This window comes from Silene latifolia, chromosome 9 (genome assembly GCF_048544455.1).
Source record: "Silene latifolia isolate original U9 population chromosome 9, ASM4854445v1, whole genome shotgun sequence".
In the NCBI taxonomy this organism is placed as follows: domain Eukaryota; kingdom Viridiplantae; phylum Streptophyta; class Magnoliopsida; order Caryophyllales; family Caryophyllaceae; genus Silene; species Silene latifolia.
This window is the reverse complement of record NC_133534.1, coordinates 93,159,127-93,179,239: the sequence shown is the minus strand read 5'-3', so window position 1 is coordinate 93,179,239 and position 20,113 is coordinate 93,159,127. Positions and strand designations below refer to the sequence as shown.

The 20,113-nt window shown below is 40.5% G+C and overlaps 1 non-coding gene across 1 annotated transcript; it reads left to right on the top strand.

Annotated features, from left to right (window-relative positions):
• Positions 1-17,918: 17,918 nt before the first annotated feature.
• On the top strand, positions 17,919-18,027 carry LOC141603905 (small nucleolar RNA R71). Its single transcript, XR_012525741.1, has one exon. It is a non-coding gene; the product is annotated as a small nucleolar RNA R71 (small nucleolar RNA).
• Positions 18,028-20,113: the final 2,086 nt, after the last annotated feature.

The following is a 20,113-nucleotide window of genomic DNA, read 5'->3' as shown; positions in this document are numbered from 1 at the left end:
GTTTCGCCCAAGCGATGCTCATTTTTGTTTAATATTTGGGTCTTGGAATCATTTATATAATTTAGTGGGAGGTCATTATATAAATGCTAAAACTTGCTAAACATGTTTTTACAAGTAATTTTTAAAACAATGAATGTTAATTTTTCATTTTTGTTGTAGCATTTTAATTCGCAATGGCAACTTCATCAACTCCATCGACTACTTCACTAGGCAAAGATTCATGGCTAAGGTCCGTAATGGACAAATGTATTTTAAAAGATGACGGTAGTAACTTTCTTGAATGGGAATCCAACATCAAAAGTGACGGTCCGACAATGTGCTCACTTACTTGACCGATGCTCCTCTAATCGAGCCCGGTGCAAGAGCTTCATCGGCGGTGCGGACCGCCCATGATGACTATGTGAAGATGTTGAATGATATCAAGAATGTGTTGATATGGTCAATATCGCCAAAGCTCAAGCTATCATGCATTTCTTTAAATGCTTACGAGATATTCACTCGTATGATCACTATGTTTTCACAAACACCTAAAGTCCGTCAATACGATGCGGCGGCACGCTTCTTTGAAGCTAAGCTTGAGAGGGGCCAAAAGGTTGGTCCCCATGTCCTTAAAATGGTCGAATACGTTGACATTCTAGAGCATCTAGGGTGTAAGATTCCTAAGACTCTTGTGGTGGATCGTATCCTTCACTCACTCCCCACCAAGTTTGCCCACTTTAGGGTAAACTACAACATGAATGCCATGGATAAGAGTTACCATGAAATTCATGCACTCCTCACCCAAGCGGAGAGGGATATGGAGGCTAGTGGGAGTGAAAAGGGAGATGTTTTAACCATGAAGTTAAAGAACATGTCTCTTGGAGTCAAGAAAGGAAAAGGGAAAGAAAAGTCCCAATTCAAGAAATCGTCAAAGAAAATTGACAAGGGAAAGGGTAAGGCCGTTGTGAATGGCAATCCCAAGGCAAAAAGTGTCAAGCTCTCCGAGGCCGAATGTTTCCATTGTAATGGGAAGGGGCATTATAGGAGGAGTTGTCGCCAATACTTGGAGGATCTCAAGGAAGGGCGTGTGACGCCTATTGGTATGATTTCCTCTCTCTATGTGATAGACGTTAATTATGCTTGTACTTCCACTTGGGTACTTGATACCGGATGTGGCTCTCACCTTTGTAACAATTTGCAGGGTATAAGGGACGTGAAAGCACAAGCAAAAGGTGATGTGGATCTCCGCATGGGCAATGGAGCTAGAGTAGCCGTCGTTGCCGTAGGGACCTATGTGCTCACTTTAGCTAGTCGTTTAGAGTTGTATTTAAATAAGTGTTATTTTGTACCAACTTTATCTAAGAACATCATCTTCATTTCCGCGTTAGACGCGGAAGGCTTTTGTTTTATGATTAAGGACAAGTGTTGTACTTTTTCTTTAAATGATGTGGTTTATGGCAAGGCCATTTCAGTTGGAGGAATTTATGTTTTAAATGATGTTAATGACGTTTATCATATGGAAACTAAAAAGCTCAAAAAGGGTGATCCAAACGAATCCTACCTTTGGCATTGTCGTTTAGGCCACATAAACGAAAGACGCATTAAGAGACTTGCTTCATCAAAAGTGCTCAAACCATTTGGTTTCGAATCTTATGGTACATGCGAGTCTTGCCTTTTAGGCAAGATGACTCGTGCACCTTTTGCGGGAAAAGGGACACGAGCTAGTGAGGTTTTGGATCTCATACACACGGATGTGTGTGGACCATTAACCATCACAGCTAGAGGAAGTTTTCACTATTTCATTACTTTTACTGATGACTTAAGTAGATATGGGTATGTCTACTTAATGAAGAACAAAAGTGAAGCTTTTGACAAGTTCAAAGAGTTTCAAAAGGAAGTAGAGAACCAATTGGATAAAAAGATAAAGACTCTACGGTCCGACCGTGGTGGTGAGTATCTAAATATTTAATTTGATTCACACCTAAAAGATTGTGGTATAGTATCACAATGGACTCCTCCTGGCACACCGTAACTAAATGGTGTGGCCGAAAGGAGAAACCGAACTTTACTTGATATGGTTCGGTCAATGATGAGTCTAATTGAGCTTCCTAGTTCATTTTGGGGTTTTGCACTCTTGTCTGCAGTATTTTCACTAAATCGAAGCCCAACTAAAGCGACCGATAAGACTCCATATGAGATATGGACAGGGAGAGTCCCTCATTTGTCATTCATGCGTATTTGGGGTTGCGAAGCGTACGTTAAGATCAAGTCTGACAATAAGCTTGCACCCAGGTCTGACAAATGTCTTTTTGTAGGATATCCAAGGGAAACGCGTGACTATTACTTCTACAATAAACACGAGAACAAAGTGTTTGTGGCTCGTGATGCTGTCTTCCTAGAAAAGGAATTTATTTCTAGGAGACAGAGTGGGAGAAAATTTGAACTTGAAGAAGTTCGAGAGCCACAAACCGAGAATGAAGTAGAGGAGAACGTAGAGGATAGCATTCCCTCTTCCTCTGAAACGGTAATTATTCCTAGAAAGTCAAGTAGGATTTCTAATCCACCTGATCGCTACCTTGGTAACATCGAAGAGGATGGTGTTTTGTTACTTCTTGAAAGTAATGAACCCACTACCTACAAATCGGCCATGTCTAGTCCCGACTCCTCGCTTTGGCTAGAAGCCATGCGGTCCGAAATGGATTCCATGTACGAGAACCAAGTATGGGACTTGGTGGATTTACCTGAGGGAGTGCGACCTCTTCAGTGTAAATGGATATACAAAATTAAACTCGGCGTGGATAAACATGTGGATGTTTATAAAGCTAGATTGGTGGCAAAAGGTTTCACCCAAGTTCATGGTTTACACTATGACGAAACCTTCGCTCCAGTCGCTATGCTAAGGTCCATTAGGATAATCTTAGCGGTTGCCGCATTTCATGATTATGAGATTTGGCAAATGGATGTCAAAACCGCCTTCTTGAATGGGATTCTAGAAGAAGAGGTGTACATGATACAACCCTAAGGTTTTGTGGATACATCTAACCCTAAGAAGGTGTGTAAGCTCAAGAAGTCCATTTATGGTCTTAAGCAAGCATCTAGGAGTTGGAATCATCTCTTTGATCACGTCATTAAATAATACGGTTTCACTAGAAGTGTAGAAGAACCGTGTTTATACATGAAGTTTAGTGGGAGTAAGGTTGTATTCCTTGTCCTATATGTGGATGACATATTGCTCATTGGGAATGACATTCCATCGCTCACTTCCGTTAAGGAGAGGCTAGGGAAACACTTCCAAATGAAGGACTTGGGAGAGGCACATTGAATCTTAGGTATCCGGATCTATAGGGATAGGTCCAACAGGATACTAGCATTGAGTCAAGAAGCTTATATTGACAAAGTTCTTGACCGGTTAAATATGAAAGACTCCAAGAGAGGATTTCTACCTATGGGCCAAGGGATTACTTTGAGCAAGTCACAGTCTCCCTCTACCCCTAAGGAAATTGAACACATGAAGACCGTCCCATATGCTTCCGTTATTGGGTCTGTCATGTATGCTATGATTTGCACTCATCCCGACGTTGCATATGCCTTGAGCATGACAAGTCGGTATCAAGCCAAGCCTGGTGAGAGTCACTGGATAGCCGTAAAGAACATCCTTAAGTACTTGAGAAGAACTAAGGATTCGTTCTTAGTGTTTGGAGGAGAAACTGAGTTGTATGTAAGAGGTTACACGGACGCAAGTTTCCAAACCGATCGGGATGACAAGATATCCCAATCCGGCTACGTGTTTATGCTAAATGGAGGGGCTGTTTGCTGGAAGAGCTTCAAGCAAAGTGTTACTGCGGATTCTACAATAGAGGCTGAGTACCTTGCAGCGTCTGAGACTGCGAAGGAAGCTGTTTGGATTAGGCAATTCATGGAGGGGCTAGGAGTAGTCCATTCCGCCAAAGATTCTATCACTCTATATTGTGATAACAGTGGAGCTATTTTTCAAGCCAAAGAGCCTAAGTCTAGTAACAAATCTAGACACATTGAAAGGAAATACCATGTAATTAGAGATTATGTGGAAAGAAAGGAAATTGACATTTGTAAGGTTGGGACAGATGACAACATTGCTGATCCTTTAACCAAGCCTTTATCAAAGGCTAAGCATGATGGTCATGTCGTCTCTATGGGATTGAGACGAGTACCATATTTTCTTTAGATTATGGATATGTAATAATTGGATAGTGTATCTTTTATTATATATATGATAATCATATTCATTGTTTTCGTATTCATTCTTTTATGAATCTTTATTTAGTGTGACTAAATTTTAATACCTTGTTTATCTGAATAAGTTGTGGAGACAATGTTGAACCTATTCAAGTGAATAAGATGAACATTATATTTTGTCCCTAGTCACTTAATGAGGTGACGTCTCGGAGTGACTAGATTGTAAGTCGATTGATGGTTGTTCAACACCATAAGGTCATATGTGATGACTGGTTGATTACATAGGCAGAGTGTGTGACATCTTGCCGGACAGTGACCATTTAGAGAGTCCCTAAGTTCAATTACAGACGCCTGGTCGTGGCAGGGATCTCTAAGATGTTCTAATGAGTCGATTCTTTTGACTGGAGACTATTATCTGAGCAGGTGCAGTTTCCGAGTGACTTTGGTTTTTGTCCTAGGTCGTGCCATAAAAGGAGGCCAAAAGGGCATTTACTAGGTCATGGTGAGCTGTATTGTGCAATAGGATAGGTAGGGCATACAGGAATTGTCCACCCACGTTGGGTAACTATATCTCAAGGCCACTCGAGGAGTTAATGACTACAAATGCGTGGCCACGCTCGGAAGTAATCTGTGAGAGATTTTTCCGGTCAGGTAGTCACACTCCCGATCTAGAAAACCACTCGCGATGTGTTCATGTGCAAGTGCGACCTGAAAGACACCTTGCATTGAGTGGGAGATTAAAACGGACAAGAGAATTGGTAGCGCACACCTTGTGTCGGACAAGTGGGAGATTGTTGGAGTTAGTGTCCTCCACAATAGTGCGTTAACATAATAAATCTCATTAATAGAATATCATCAGATATTTAATTATTTGATCCTCGTCAGTTGCTTAACGTAAATCGATAACGGTTGGCTGACTAGAGTTTGACGTTATTGTCGTGAGACGGCGGTGATCAACTGACCCCTTTCGGTCACAACTAAAGGAACGAACCCCAATTGATAACTAAATAATTGTATGAGATACAATTTGTTTAGTCCCTTGATTTATAGACTAAGAGATTAGTCGATTATTATTAGAGAGATTTCGAGTTGTGAACTCGAGGAGCGACAGTTATTATTTAATTATGTGATAATTAAATAATAAGTTTTGGGAAACGGGTTTTAGTTAATTAACTATTAATTTACTAAAATTGTACTAATTGATAATGTGATTAATATTAGTACGTAAATAATATGTGTAGTGCTACACGTATATTTACGGAGTGAATTGGACGAATTAATTATGGAAGCATTTAAACATGACACGATGTTTAAAATAATAATTACAAGGATTTGTGCGACAAATAAAAGAACCAACATGGACCCGTATATGGTCAAGTTGACCGTGTAAAATAAGTGTAATGGATGATTACTTACATAATCATTTTACCTTATTTTGTATACTACCATAACATATATCTTATACTAGATTTTGCATGTGATATAAGATAAAATTATAAGACAAAAAATTTGTCCACTTGATGACACTCCACCCGCCACTTCCATTTCCCATTCTACACTCTATATATTTGTTCACTACTTCACACTACCTCTCTTACACAATTCATTTCATTTTGCATGTGAACAAACTCCTTCTATCTCTCTACAATAATTCTCTAGTATACATTATTACTAAGAAAAGTTAGTAATATTACTAGTATTATTTTCAAGGGCTCATATTAATAAGTTACTGAATGAAATGTAGATTCATATACATTCTTAACATACTCATATATGTCTAAATAATTTGTCATAAAATTAAAACGGATTTTATGCATGCAAACAAATAATATAATAGAGGAGAAATCATGTCCTTACATTCAATATTTCGGTTATATTGGGCACAAGAGAGATCACCTTTCTCTCTTGTTCTTGAGCTTTTCCCTTATGGATGAACAAGATCTAAGTATAAGATCTCTCCCCAAGCTTTATACCCAAGGCTTCTCTTAATTTAATTAATATTACAAATACTAGTTTAATATTAATCAAGGTAGAAAATTGAACCAAAACTTTTATAAAACACTTATGTGTTTCGGTTTTTATGAGAGAAAAAAGGAGGAAATTTCTTCTCACTAGAACTTATATTTTGGATGATGAGTAGAATCAATAATAATGCATAACACTTAGTATATTATTAGGTAAAATTATAAGAAAAACAATGATGAGTTTTTCTTCCCAAAACCGTGTAAGAGGAGAGGTAAAGGGAAGCCAATGCATGGACTTATTTGTCTTCACAATGCACCATTGGCTTGCATGGCTACTAAAGCAAAACAATCATTATGTTTAGCTACTAATTAAACAATTAATTAGCTTAATCCTCTTCTTTTATTTCGGTCCATTTGGTAATATGGAATCCATATTATATTTGTCAATTGTCAATATGTCACATGTCATATGTGACATAAATTTGTTATGTAATTTTTAACATATTAAAAATCAACGTATTAATAAAAATACGTCACATACAAAAATCGACTTAGTAATTTCATAATTACTTGTGCCAAAAATTTTACCATTTATAAATTACAACTGATTGTATTAATTCATTCAATTTAATTGTTACATTAAACAATTATTTCATCCGAGTAATTATACAATTTGATTACTCGGAATCGTATCTCATTTAATCACATTTCAATTCGATACGTAAATTATACTTCCAAAATCGTCCGTCAATTTTCAAGTAATTTAATTAACTCGTAACATTATACGATTAATTAAATAATCAATTAAGAGTATTGCCCTTTAGGTATGACCTAGGGGGTCAACTGATCACCACCGTCACACGACAGTAATGTCAAACTCTAGTCAGCCAATCATTACCGATATATGTTGACCAGTTGACAGTAACAATATTACTTCCCAATTGTATTCTTTATAATGAGATTTAAACATGTGATCATCATGATCAACAGTCGTGATCGCATTATTGTCGGAGGACACATATTCCAACAATCTCCCACTTGTCCTCGACAAGTGTGCGTCACCAATTCTCTTGTCCTATTACTATCTCCCACTCAATGCAAGGTGTCTTTCAGGTCGTACTTGCAAGTGATCATATCGAGAGTGGTTTCCTCGATCTGGAGAATAACTGATTGACCGGATTTATCCACTCTGGATACCTTCCGAGCGTGGCCACGCATTTTCAGTTCATTACTCCTCGAGTGGCCCTGAGATATTGTTATAACCCTGACTAGGGGTGGACAATTCCTATTGCACTCATTCCCTTCGACTAGCCACAACCATCATAACCCAAAATATGCCCATTTGACCCCATTTACGAAGGTCGTAGTAACACAAATCAAAGTTAATCTGAAACTGTGCCATCTTAGGAGAATAGTGTTTAGTCAAAAGAATCGACTCATTCGAATACTATAGTAGCTGATACCGTCGTTTAGTACCAAAATTAAATTTATAATTCCAAACTAAAACTATAGCTAGTGATAGTAAGGGTCGAACCACAGAGAGACAAGGTTGATTTTGTTTGCTATTTTTCAGCCTAAAAAGGTAACAATTAATTGGGAGTTGAAATTGATTGACTAACAGGCTAATTGATAAAATGAAGATTCTTAACAAGATGAAAAGAGGATCGGGAACTTCGGTTCACCATGGCACAAAACAAGTCAGTCAAGCAGCAGAGATCTTATGATACGGTCTCAAGGAACAAAAGCTAGTCTTTCGACCAAAGCTCAAATAACCTCACGGTCTAATAATTCCCTAGAATTTATCAAAGTTTTCACTCAAGAGAAATTCTAAATCTAGCGATAAATCAATTTACCAATCTTTCGACCTAGCAAAGAAATCCATCAAAAGATGACAAGACCAATACGGAAGAACTCATGCTACACAACTATCCTAATTTAATACCATGGCTCACCTTATTCCCAATCAAAAGAATTACCTATGCATAATCATGACTACACTAATTGCGAAATTAATAAACAAGAACAAATTCAACATGATTGATTCTAACTAGAACAAAGGAGAGAAATCTAATTACAAAATTAATTGAAGAAAACAAGAATTAAATTGACAAGGAAGAATAAGAAGGAAGAAAATTGCACTAAAGGCTTACTAATTGAAAATCAAGAACAAAGAATTCCAATCCAAGGTTTCCGTCCCAAGCTAGATCTGAAAACTAAGTTTTTTCCAGAATAAAAATTGCATCACCTAAAAGTTGCTGCGTTCAACTGATAAAGGATACTGAAAATTAATTACAAGTTGGGCTTTTAAAAGTCTAACACGGAAAATTAAACACCAGCTCGAACACAGGTCGATCGATCGTCCGCATACCGATCGATCGAACATGCGAACAGTGGCTCTGTCCTGAGCTCCGGTGGTCGATCGATCGAAAGGCTTAGTCGATCGACTAAAAACGCTGTGCGATGGCTCCTTGATGCTTCCAAAAATGAGTCTTCACTCCTTGCACGCATCCCAAGGTGAGTGAATGAGCTCTCCTTCCTCGTAGCTTCCCTGAACTCGCTTCCGGAGGATGAACTTGGCTTGATTTAGCCTACTTCCATGCATTCCTACAATAAATCATAGAAAATGCAAAGTAAACCGTTTCGGGAGAAATAGTAGCCTTAAGCTATCAATTATGCATGAAAATACGTGCCAAAACCGCAGATAAAGTGTATAGAATATGCACGTATCAAATCTCCCCAAACCAAACCTTGCTTGTCCCCAAGCAAGCACTATGACCCGTATAAAAACCTAAATGGAAAGGAGTACATTTCAGAGCTAACCACAAGTCAATGCCAAACCATTTAATGCCCAAAATCAACTACTGCGAAGCTTAAATCAAGCGAACAAATTTATGCATATCATAGAATTAGATCGGGCATTCGACCTTGCAAGACTCACACAATCGGACTCTCCCGGATCGCTCTTCTCTCAACAAAGCAAATGGTAAGATAATATGTAAAAGAGAGGGAAGAAAAGTATAGTCTCTCACCTAGACTCACCCGACAAAACATGCATGCTTGACTAACATGAATAATGATTCTATTTACCGTACATACGCATAACCACCGTCAAGGACTATCACATGCCGAATTATTGCAAAATTTGGGAATGTGAGGCTAAGTGGGAAAGAAGGGGCAAAACAATTATGGAGAAGTGAAGGTAAGAGCCAAGCTAGTACCTACTGAACCATTAGAGACCGAATCCCTTCCTCCAACTCGACAAAAGATCAAGCCTTTATTGACTAGGCAACACACAAAACCAAACGGACGCCTCCAAAACAAGAGGTAAACACATGAGGCGTGTCTTTATTTCAACCAAGACTTATTATTTTCAAAACTCCTTTTTTTTTTCATTTTCTTTTCCCTTTTTTTTTTTTTTTTTTTTTTTTTTTTTTTTTTTTTTTTTTTTTTTTTTTTTTTTTTAAGAACTGAACTGGTGGTCGATCGACCACTGAGGGCTGTCGATCGACCACTCTGCACACTTCAGAGCATTCTGCCCAGGTAACAGCCCCTTTTCTTTTCATTTTTTTTTTTTGAATTTTTCTTCTTTCTTCCCTTTTCCAGACTGAACTAAATCCGTCACTTCTCAAAAAATACCCGCTCCAACATTACAAGAGCGAACCAAAACAGCTTTAAATCAACGAATTCCTCTACTACTTCCTAGCTTGGCACAATGGTAGGCTAATTATGGGATGTAGCTGAGGGCAACTGGCAATTTTGGCTTATAGTGGAGTTAGTGGGGTAAAATGAGAAAGGGGATGATGCAATAATTCTCCAAACATGCAATACCGACCACAAACCAATGCGCATAGGCAATAAGAAATCAAAACTCATACACGTGCAAAACATGAAATGAAGGGAGTAACTACTCTCAATCCTAAATTAACCGGTCATAAATGTCACCAGTTATAGGCTCTATATCTCAGAAGGTATAAGTAGTTTGCCAAAAGTAATGAGTCAAGTGTAATTGCCCGAAATAGATTCCACAACAAAATTTGAGTTATCGCTTTTAATTCTTGTTAAGCAGCTATGAAAGGGCAAGGAATGGCATATTTGACTAATAGAGCAAAATCATCATTAAAAACTCCAATCCGACTCAGCTATATGCAAAAGTAAACGTGATATTTTTGGTTTTTTATACATTTTTCAATTTTTTTTTTTTTTTTTTTTTTGAAAGGTGAAAAGAAAAACAAATGCAAACAGAAATGCACTAAACATGTGACTGAAATGCAATAAAAACAAATGCAGATGCAAAACAAAAGGCATATGCAAATACCCTCCCCAAACCAAAACGCACAATGTCCCCATTGTGCTCAACAGCAAATCACCAGCAGAAAAATGGGAGAATAAAAGCATAAAAAATAAAAGGAAGCGAAAGGAAAAAAGAAAGTAACTCACAAAATACGACCTCCCCAAACCAGCCAAAAACGGGGAGGTCACCATCATCTAATCTCCGCCCTCGTAGTCAAAGTCCCCGTCCTCGTCAGACCCGGACTCACTCTCCTCCTCCTCAGCAGCAGGAGTAGCTCTCCTGGAAACGGAGGGAGTGGGTCTCCTGGAAGTGGAGGGACCAGTAGTGGTGGTGGTAGGAGGGGGTCTCCTAGCAGCCTGAGGGTAGCCACCCTCAGGGGGAACAAAGTAAGAAGGGTGAGCCCAGTCACCCTGTGGAAGCAGCCCCCCTCGAGCTAGCTCGTCGTAGACCGGGAACAGGGCGATGGCCGTGTCCAATCTGTGCTCGTTGAAGCTCCTGCACAAATCACCCAAAACACGTGACATTGCCCTCTGGTCCATGACCGGAGGGACAACTAAGGGAGTAGGTGGTCGAAAAGTGGACGCACCAGCAGAAGGGGTGGTAGTGGAGGCAGGGGGTGCCTGTGAAGAGGAGGCATGAGCCCTCCTCGAAGTGCCCGGCAGCGGCGTGGCTGCCACCAAAGGAAGCCTGTAACTAGGCAAAGGTGGCCTAGCAGTCCCCTCAACAGTGGTGAGGGGCAAGACAGGAGGGTAACCGGTGACAGGGATGCGGTCACAGATGAAAGAGTCAATCTTCCACCGCATCTGTCTATCGACCCAATAGACACCCCTCGCGTAAGGGAGGTCCATAAAACGCAGCTCGGGTCAATGGGATCCTCTGTCGAGGAAAAGCAAAACAAGACGGTTGGCGATACGTGTCACCAAACCGCCACAGGCAATGGTGGTCAAGGCGCCCGCACTTACAGTCTGAAAGTGCACGGCGGTCAAGTAGGCAATGTTATAGATGCGGGCTTTCCGACGCTCAACGTTCAGATAACCCGCCAAAATTGAAAGCTCAATATTATTAACATTATTCGACTCTTTACGGCCAAAAACGGTGTTAGCTATTAGCAGTAAATAATAACGAAGAGGGGGCAAGTGGACGGAAGTGCCCGTCCTCCTCGACCCGTAAGTGTCACCAATGCAGGACCACATGGCCCGGTGAGTGTCAGAGGGGTCTGAGGTGCGACCCTCGGAGTGAAGACCCAGAAAACCCGCAAAATTTGCAAGTGTCAGAGAATAATTAACATTAAAAAGTCGAAAGGAGATGCAGGGTTTAGTCGCATCAGCCTCAAAGGCTTCGGAATCAAAAGCGTAAGAGGAAAAGAATTCAAGGGTCATCACATAATAGGTGAACTCAGACATGTCCACCAGACCTATCATACCCGTCCCATTTAGCAGGGACACGACCGACTCATAACAGCCTAGTTTCTCCAAAGTGTCTTTATGGAGAAACCGGGTAGCTGTGACCTTAACAGACGACACAAAGAAAGAAAATTTAGCGCGCTGAATAGGTTTTTCAAAGATAACCTGCGGATAGTCAGGTAAACTATCCGTTGTGGTTTCTATCATCAGAGGTGGTCCGCGCGGGCGCTTAGCAGGCCGTTGATTCGACTGTCCCTCTTGCATTGGCGCTTTTCCCTTTGTCATTGTTACACATGCACAAGAGTCAATTTAGCAACAACAACCAATTCAATTTATAAATTCCAGAAACCCGCATCAAAATCAGATGATCCGCGCAATTTAGGGTTTCGAAATTTGGGGAAAACAGAAATAACCATCTTCCAATTGCTAGTTAGAGTCGAAAATCATAGGGAAAAGCCTAGAATAAGCAATTAAAGCACAGAAAAGACTAGGAATCACATACTAAAATCGTTTTCCCCAATTCGATTTTTTTTTCGACTCAATGGGTCAGTGCTCGAAAAATTAACATTGATCTTCAGCAAAACTCGAACAAATAGCATAGAAATGAGTTGAGAAGCATACCTTGATAATTTCTTTGAAAATTAAAGCAAGAATGGCAGAGAATGAGGCGGATTTGAGTTGAAAATCGCAGCAATGGAAAGGTACTTAGGGTTTCTTTTGGTTTTTCAGAAATTAGGAAAGTGAATGAATGAGAAAAGAATGATGTAAACTTCCCTTATTAACTTCCTCTGAACCCGCGGACTGGTCGATCGACAAGTTCAATTGGTCGATCGACCAATCCTTCAGTAACGTACCTTCTGGAATTTCCTTGGTGGTCGATCGACTATGTGACCCAGTCGATCGACCACTTCTCTATGCACAGTAGCCTCTGTACTCCTTGCTTCAGTCGATCGACTGAACATCCTAGTCGATCGACCATTTGAGCTGGCAGTTTAAATTATATTCGTCAATATTCATTTTGCCATCAAAACTTCCTGTCTGTCTCTCGCAAAAATCCAGTAGACCACTTACGCACTTTGCATAAAATAAATTCCTGTAGAAATTATCAAAGGCGTACAGTTTTCCCAAACCAAGAAATTGCAAATGCACGAAAATAAAGGAAACAAATCAAGAAAAATTAAATTGCAAATTGAATGAAAAACAAAATTGAAATCCTAAATTACAAAATAACTACAACCTGGGTTGCCTCCCAGTTAGCGCTGGTTTAAGAGGTCCCGCACGACCTTGTTACCTCACTTTTCATCATCTGATAGCGGGTCGAAGTATAAAACCTCGACCTTCCCAACATATGCATCTGATCCATGGTAGTGCTTCACATATTGGCCATTTACCTTGAACCTTTCTCCAGCAGAGGTCTCCAATTCAACGATCCGAACTTTGTGACAAACCAGACCGTATAGGGACCGGTCCACCTGGATTTCACTTACCAGAAATAGACGGATACGAGCGTTAAAAAGAAGTACCTTATCGCCAATATTGAACTCGCGCTTGATGATTCTCTTGTCGTGCCAGCGCTTTGACTTTTCCTTGTAGATCCTTGCATTGTCATAGGCCAGCAGCCTAAATTCCTCTAGCTCATTCAATTTGTGTCATGCGTTTCTCACGAGAGAGGTTAGGATCCAAATTCAAATCACAAATAGCCCACCATGACTTACGCTCTAACTCAACGCAAATGACATGTCTTACCATAAATCAATCGGTGCGGTGACATTCCGATTGGTGTTTTAAACGCAGATTCTATAAGCCCATAAGACATCAGCTAATTTGAGACTCCAGTCTTTCCGTGATTTAGAAACAACTTTAGCTAAGACTTCTTTCAATTCTCTGTTAGAAACCTCAACCTGACCACTAGTTTGGGGATGATACCCCAAACCTCTACGATGTTGGACACCGAATTTAGTCAATAAAGCACTAAGTTGTTTCTCTTTAAAATGCATTCCCCCATCGCTAATGACAACCCGAGGGACACCAAAACGAGGAAAAATAATCCTTTTAAACAATTTAATCACGGCTTTTGCATCGCAATGGGGAGTAGCAATAGCTTCTACCCACTTGGATACATAATCTACAGCTACGAGGATATATTTATTACCTTGACTGCTCGGAAAAGGTCCTTGATAATCGATGCCCCAGACATCGAAAATCTCGACCTCAAGAATGCCTACCTGTGGCATCTCATGTCTCTTGGAAATATTCCCCGATCTTTGACAAGCATCGCATTCAAGAACAAAATCTGACAATCTGCATGCAAAGTTGGCCAATAGAAACCAGATTGGAGTACCTTAGCTACGGTCCTGGACGGACCGTGATGACCACCATAAGCAGAAGAGTGGCAAGCCTCTAGGATATCCTTCACCTCCCACTGAGGCACGCATCTCCGGATGAGACCGTCTGCGCATTCCTTGAAAACATAAGGATTATCCCAAAAATATTGCCTAGCATCATAGGCAAACCGCTTCTTCTCTGCGCCATGAAAGCTCGGGTGGTATCCTACCATCACACAGAAAGTTAGCGAAATCAAGAAACCACGGAGGTGGATAAGAACCTGAAGTAGTAATAGCTAACAAACTCTCATCGGAAAAGAATCGTTAATAGGCAAAGAATCCTCCCTTTAAATCACACCGCAGACGAGATAAGTGGTCAGCTACCACATTCTCTGCTCCTTTCTTATCCCTGATCTCCAAATCAAACTCCTGCAAAAGGAGTATCCACCTCAGAAGCCTTGGCTTTGCATCTTTCTTAATAAAGAGAGTCTTCAACGCTGCATGGTCAGTGTAAACAATAACTTTAGAGCCTAACAAATAAGACCGAAATTTGTCTAAAGCAAAGACAACAGCTAGAAACTCTTTCTCAGTGGTAAAATAGTTGACTTGAGCCTCATCCAGAGTTCGGCTCGCATTGTATATGGCATTCAAAGCTTTATTCTTTCGCTGTCCCAGAACTGCACCGATAGCATAATCGCTGGCATCACACATGATCTCAAATGGGAGGTCCCAATCAGGCGGCTGAATGATGGGCGCAGAAATTAGGGCCTCCTTTAACCTGTTGAAAGCGACATGGCACTCATCAGTAAATTCAAAGACAGCATCCTTAAGAAGCAATTGTGTAAGTGGTTTAGCAATTTTTGAAAAATCCTTAATGAAACGCCGGTAGAAACCAAATGACCTAGGAAACTCCTCACTCCTTTAACATTCACGGGAGGAGGTAATTGCTCAATCACCGCACCTTTGCCTTGTCAACATGTATACCTTTATCGAAATCGATGCCCTAACACAACTCCTTCATTGACCATAAACCGACACTTTTCCCGATTTAAAACAAGATTAACATCAATACAACGCCGCATGACTTTATCAAGATTAGCTAAACAACGATCAAAGTCATTACCATAAACTGAGAAATCATCCATGAATACCTCCATGATATTTTCTATATAATCAGAGAAAATCCCCATCATGCACCTCTGAAAGGTAGCAGGGGCATTACACAATCCGAAAGGCATTCTACGATACGCAAAAACACCCTGTGGACAGGTAAAAGTAGTCTTACTCTGATCGTCCGGATGAATAGGGATCTGAAAGAACCCTGAATATCCGTCTAGAAAACAGAAAAATTTGTTAGAAGCAAGTCTTTCAGTCATTTGGTCAACAAAAGGGAGAGGAAAATGGTCTTTCTTGGTGGCAGCATTTAACTGTCTATAATCAATGCACATCCGCCACCCTGTCACTACTCGGGTTGGTATTAATTCATTTTTATCATTTTTAACCACGGTAGTCCCTCCTTTCTTCGGGACTACCTGAACTGGGCTAACCCACTTGGAGTTGCCAACTGTATAAATAATACCTGCATCAAGTAGTTTCATCACCTCGGCCATAACAACTTCCTGCATCTTTGGGTTCAACTTGCGTTGACCCTGTCTATAAGGCTTGTGGCCTTCTTCCAACTCTATCCTGTGCATACAAACATCGTGGCCGATGCCCTTAATGTCATCCAAAGAGTAACCCAAAGCCTTCCCTGTTTTTCTTAAGTACACACATCAAAGCGGAGACATACCGGTCATCATTAAGCTTAGAGCTAACAATAGTGGCTCTCCGTATCATCTAGAAAAACATACTTAAGATTAGGAGGAAGTGGCTTACGCTCTGGCACCTTTACCTCTACAGCATAGACAGAATCAGCTTCAATGGTGTAGCAAGTGTTCACCAAGTTATCGTTGGCCAGGCTCAAAAGCATCTCATCTTCTTCCTCATTGAGCTCGTAGCTCTCCATTGAGGCAACCAAAGCATCTGGCTCCTCCGCAATCTCCACTGTATTACCTGCACACTCACCTAAATGGGTTAGATCGGCTAAGGGATCCTTGGCTAAGGATTCCCTCCAATTACAAGTAACAATCCTGTCAACAACATCAATAGAATAACACGTATCCTCATCGCGAGGTTCGGTTGCCTTGTGAGCAAGACTGAACTCAATGGTGTCATCCCCTACCTCTAAGGTGATGGTTCCGCGTTTGACATCTATCACAGCCCCAGCTGTATGTAAGAACGGTCTGCCTAAAATGATAGGTATCTGACTATCCTCTGCAATGTCCAAAACAACGAAATCGACAGGAATAAAAAACTTACCCACTCGAACGGGTACATCCTCTAGGACACCTATAGGTCTTTGAGTCGATCTATTTGCCATTTGAACGGTAATATCGGTCACCTTAAGTCTACCCATGTTTAACCTTTCGCAAACAGAATACAGCATGACACTAACGCTTGCCCCTAAGTCACAAAGGGCCTTTCCAATTACGTGGTTACCTATAGTGCAAGGAATAGAAAAACTACCCGGGTCCTTTAATTTAGGTGGCACATTAACTTGTGAAAGAACATTACATTCCTCCACAAACGCAACATTACCTTCATCACGAAATTTTCTCTTACGATTCAAAATATCTTTCATAAATTTAGCGTAAGAGGGTACCGGTAATTAAATCGAGTGAAAGGAACCGTTACCTCGAGATTCTGGACCATCTCCAGAAACTTACCAAACTTACGCTCCAGCTTGGTAGCTTTCAAACGCTCCGGATATGGGACTGCAACACTGGCCGTAGGATCAGTAACCTTCGGCTTTCGTAGGTTTAAAACCCCCGTCAAATCATCAATGAGCGATGGATCATGCAAACTAGTTGACGGATTTGCATCCTCCTTTCGAGATCCAACGATCGATCGGTATAGGTGGTCGATCGACCAAGTGAGCTGGGAGTGAACAGTTCCTGACCAGAATTAACGTCATCAGGTATTTCAGTCGATCGACTGATGATGTTTGTCGATCGACTGGATGTGCAAGGAGTGAATAGTTTCTGACCAGAAACTATTTTATCTGACAATTCAGTCGATCGACAGGGAATGTCGGTCGATCGACCGGAATCACTGGCATTCAGACTCGTTTTTGCATCAGAATTCAAACGAGCTTCTTCATCATTTCCCGAGTCTTCCCTTTGCTCGTCGGGGCTTTCATAAGAAAGGCCACTTCTGAGATTTATGGCATTGATCGTCTCAACCGGCCCTTCACATTTAATTGATGAATTAGCGGCTTGCTTAGCCTCCATATTCTCCAATTGTTTCACAAAGTTCTGTGAGGACTCAATCCCGGCTGCCTCCATATTTGCCACTTGAACCAAAAGGAGTTGAACCATCTCCCTTAACTTCTCGACCTCATCTGTGTTTTGAATAGGAACTTCGACTTTCCTTTTTGAAACTTCAGAAGTCTCGAGTTTCTCGAGACGGGTAGATATGGAGTTTATAAGTGACAAAACAGCAGTCATGTCTTCACTTTGCTTTCGTGACTTACCACGTGAACTTCCAAACTCAGCTTTATGGACTGCCATCTCCTCAATGGTGTTCCAACCTTTACTTTGACCGGTATTGTTTTGGAACCTACCATTAGCAAAATTGCATCCAAAATAACTTTGTAATCATCATATAAAGCATTGTAAAATAGATTGCAAAGATACCATTCTTGAAACCATGATGGGGGACAAATCGGACCAAACTTTTGAAACGTCCCCATGCTTCACAAAAATCTTCGTCGGCTCCTTGCTGAAAACTCGTGATTTTACCCTTCAAGGCATCAGTCTTCGAAGGCGGGAAGTACTTCTTGTAGAAGGCTAGTGCCAAAGATGTCCAATCAATGACTCCAGCTGCTACTCTATCAAAGTAGCGATACCAATCTCGCGCCGAATCCTTCAAGGAGTATAAGAACATGAACCCCTTTACTTCATCTTGAGTCACCCCCTCTGGTATAGGTATTGAGCAGCAATAGTCCGTGAAAATTTCCATATGTTTCAAGGGATCTTCATCTGGTAGACCCGCGAACTGATTCCGTTCCACTAAATCAATGTAAGAGGAACGAAACTCGAATTTACCGGTAGAAGGGGTAGGTAACTATTGCCCTTTTGGAAGGTGGTGCTCCTTTGGCTGAAAGTTATCATATATCGTAGCCATAGCTTCCAAAATTAGAGTACTCAAGTCTTCCTCTCAAAAACCTGTCCTCTAACTGTGCAAAAGCAAAACTAGAAGCAAAGGTAAGCAACGGTCTCAAGGAACAAAAGTCCCCTGAGACAAGTGAAGATAAACTAAAATAAAGCAAACAGAATTACACCGTCTCCCCGGCAACGGCGCCAAAATTTGATACCGTCGTTTAGTACCAAAATTAAATTTATAATTCCAAACTAAAACTATAGCTAGTGATAGTAAGGGTCGAACCACAGAGAGACAAGGTTGATTTTGTTTGCTATTTTTCAGCCTAAAAAGGTAACAATTAATTGGGAGTTGAAATTGATTGACTAACAGGCTAATTGATAAAATGAAGATTCTTAACAAGATGAAAAGAGGATCGGGAACTTCGGTTCACCATGGCACAAAACAAGTCAGTCAAGCAGCAGAGATCTTATGATACGGTCTCAAGGAACAAAAGCTAGTCTTTCGACCAAAGCTCAAATAACCTCACGGTCTAATAATTCCCTAGAATTTATCAAAGTTTTCACTCAAGAGAAATTCTAAATCTAGCGATAAATCAATTTACCAATCTTTCGACCTAGCAAAGAAATCCATCAAAAGATGACAAGACCAATACGGAAGAACTCATGCTACACAACTATCCTAATTTAATACCATGGCTCACCTTATTCCCAATCAAAAGAATTACCTATGCATAATCATGACTACACTAATTGCGAAATTAATAAACAAGAACAAATTCAACATGATTGATTCTAACTAGAACAAAGGAGAGAAATCTAATTACTGAAATTAATTGAAGAAAACAAGAATTAAATTGACAAGGAAGAATAAGAAGGAAGAAAATTGCACTAAAGGCTTACTAATTGAAAATCAAGAACAAAGAATTCCAATCCAAGGTTTTCGTCCCAAGCTAGATCTGAAAACTAAGTTTTTTCCAGAATAAAAATTGCATCACCTAAAAGTTGCTGCGTTCAACTGATAAAGGATACTGAAAATTAATTACAAGTTGGGCTTTTAAAAGTCTAACACGGAAAATTAAACACCAGCTCGAACACAGGTCGATCGACTGGTCTGCACAGTCGATCGACTGAACATGCGGAACAGTGGCTCCTGTCTGAGCTCCAGTGGTCGATCGACTGAAAGGCTTAGTCGATCGACTAAAAACGCTGTGCAGTGGCTCCTTGATGCTTCCAAAAATGAGTCTTCACTCCTTGCACGCATCCCAAGGTGAGTGAATGAGCTCTCCTTCCTCGTAGCTTCCCTGAACTCGCTTCCGGAGGATGAACTTGGCTTGATTTAGCCTACTTCCATGCATTCCTACAATAAATCATAGAAAATGCAAAGTAAACCGTTTCGGGAGAAATAGTAGCCTTAAGCTATCAATTATGCATGAAAATACGTGCCAAAACCGCAGATAAAGTGTATAGAATATGCACGTATCAGTAGCTCTCGCCACGACCAGGCTATATAAATTTGCCAGAACTCTATAAGCGGTCATTAGGCCCGACAAAAAGTTCCTAACAATCTGCCTATGTGATCGACTAGTCATCTCACATGACTCTATGGCACTTGAACTTGCCATCAATCGCATCACACTCTAGTCACTTCGAGACGTCACCTCATATAAGTAACTATGGGAAAAAACAATGGTAATCCATGTTCACTTTAACGGGGTTCAATTGTCTCTACAACCCG